General features: G+C 38.0%; 1 protein-coding gene across 4 annotated transcripts in view; it reads right to left on the reverse strand.

Moving 5' to 3' along the window:
• LOC137658628 (popeye domain-containing protein 3-like) overlaps positions 1-2,500 on the reverse strand; it is a 57,144-nt gene that overhangs the window by 20,324 nt on the left and 34,320 nt on the right. The window lies entirely within an intron of this gene.

Consider the following 2,500-nt stretch of genomic DNA (forward strand, 5'->3'; position numbering starts at 1 on the left):
ACACACACTGAATAGTCTGGCCTATTTATTACATATTCTCCTCTGTCCTCATACACCTGACAACACTGAGATTACCAAACAATTCTTCTTCACCAAAGGGGTTAACCACTGCAATCTAACTTTTCAGTGGCTACTTTCCTCTTGCTAAGGGTAGAAGAGACTCTTTAGCTATGGTATGAAGCTCTTCTAGGAGAAGGACACTCCAAAATCAAGCCATTGTTCTCTTGTCTTAGGTAGTGCCATAGCCTCTGTACTATGATCTTCCACTGTCTTGGGTTAGAGTTCTCTTGCTTGAGGGTACACTCGGGCACACTATTCTATCTTATTTCTCTTCCTCTTGTTTTGTTAAAGTTTTTATAGTTACTCTTCTTGAAATATTTTATTTTTCCTTAAGTTTCCTTTCCTCACTGGGCTATTATCCCTGTTGGAGCCCCTGGGCTTATAGCATCTTGCTTTTCCAAATAGAGTTGTAGCCTAGCAAGTAATAATATATATATATATATATATATATATATATGTGTGTGTGTGTGTGTGTGTGCATTTACATACATATGTTGTGTGTGCGTATATATATATATATATATATATATATGTGTGTGTGTGTGTGTATATACATATATACAGTAGAATTATGTATATATATACTGTATATATATATATACATATATATATACATGTATATATATATATATATATATATATATATATATAGTTTTGTATGTATGCTTAAATTATGTACACATTAATATATCAATATATAGATTACTAAAGAGGGATGAATTAAAAAAAAAGAAACAATAAACAAATAGGAAATTATTATGGCTACATAAATAGTAATCAGTGTAAACTATATGCAGTACAACTAGCACTTTTATGGTAGCCATTACATTATATGGAACATCTGAAATATTTACATGCCATGATACATTTCTAATCAAGTTACTGTACTACTGTATAGAGACATAAAAATCTTAACAAACATCATAAAATCCTAAGTAGTATGTTATAGAGCAGACACATGCTGTATCATTTAAAAAGTTATCAACAGTCTAGAAATAGTTGACAACTTTTTCATGAAATGGGTGTGGTTTAGTTATTATAATGCCCAGCAGTTTCGAATTAGTTGGCAGCCATGAAAATGAGGGGCGTGCCTTATTCTTTTAAACAGAAATTAACGAATAGCTGTTTGGAATTATCTTCTTCTCAGCTGGTTCCCATTTTTATATGGGGTCGCCGTTGTGGATGAGCCGTTTCCATCTTTTTCTATTCTGCGCTTCTGCCTCATCAATTCCTTTCTCATGTAAGTCTCCTCTCACACAGTTCCTCCATCTCTTTCTTGGTCTCCCTCTTCTTCTTCTTCCTTGAACCTCCATCTCCATAGTATGTCTCCCAACGTGGTCCTCATCTCTCCTCATCAGGTGTCCATACCATCTCAGCCTCCCTTCCTGCATTTTCTTTGATATTTCCACCACCTTTGTCGACCCCCTTATTTAGTCATTTCTTATCCGATCCTCTCTTGTCACCCCAGACATCCACCTAAGCATTCTCATTTCTGCCACATCCATCTTCTTCTCCTCTGTCTTCCTCATGCTTGCTGTTTCCGTTCCATACAGCATTGCTGTTCTTACCACCGTCTTATGAAAATTTCCTTTTAATCTCAGTGGTATTCTTTTGTCACAAAGAACTCCTGAGGCTGCTCTCCAGTTGTTCCAGCCTGCCTGTACCCGATGTATAACTTCATCTTCCATACCTCCTCCAGTGTTAACAAAGGATCCCAAATACTTAAACTTATCAACTCTCTTTATCTGTTCTCCCCTAAGCTGAATACTTTCTCTATCATCCCCCTAACTGGTGGTACACATATAGTCTGTCTTAGATCTACTTATTCTCATTCCTCTGTTCTCCAGTACTTGCCTCTATCTTTCCAATTTCATTTCCAGATCTTCCCTGCTCTCTGCGCACAGAACAATATCATCTGCATACAATATGTTCCATGGTACTGCCTCCCTTACTTCTTTTATTAAAACGTCCATCACCATGTTAAAGATAAATGGGCTCAGAGCCTACCCTTGGCGTAATCCTACTCTCACCTCAAAACCCTGTCTCCCCAGCACTGCTCCTCACTCTAGTAAATACATTACGGTACATCTCTTGTATCAGTCGAACGTACTTCTCTGGCACCCTGCTCTCCCTCAGACTCCTCCACACCTCTTGTCGGGACTCGGTCATACGCCTTTTCAAGGTCAATAAATACCACATGCAGGTCTCTTTGCTTTTCCCAGAATTTCTCCATTAGTTGCCTCAGACAAAATACACCATCTGTTGTTCCCCTCCCCTTCATGAATCCCATCTGCTCTTTACCTATTTCTACTTCTCCTCTTAGTCTGGCATCTATCATCCTTTCCAGTATCTTCAAAGTGTGAGACATCAATTTAATACCTCTGTAATTCCCACACTCTTGGACATCACCTTTCCCTTTGAAGATTGGGATCAACCTACT

This window comes from Palaemon carinicauda, chromosome 19, assembly GCF_036898095.1.
Source record: "Palaemon carinicauda isolate YSFRI2023 chromosome 19, ASM3689809v2, whole genome shotgun sequence".
Taxonomy (NCBI): Eukaryota; Metazoa; Arthropoda; class Malacostraca; order Decapoda; family Palaemonidae; genus Palaemon; species Palaemon carinicauda.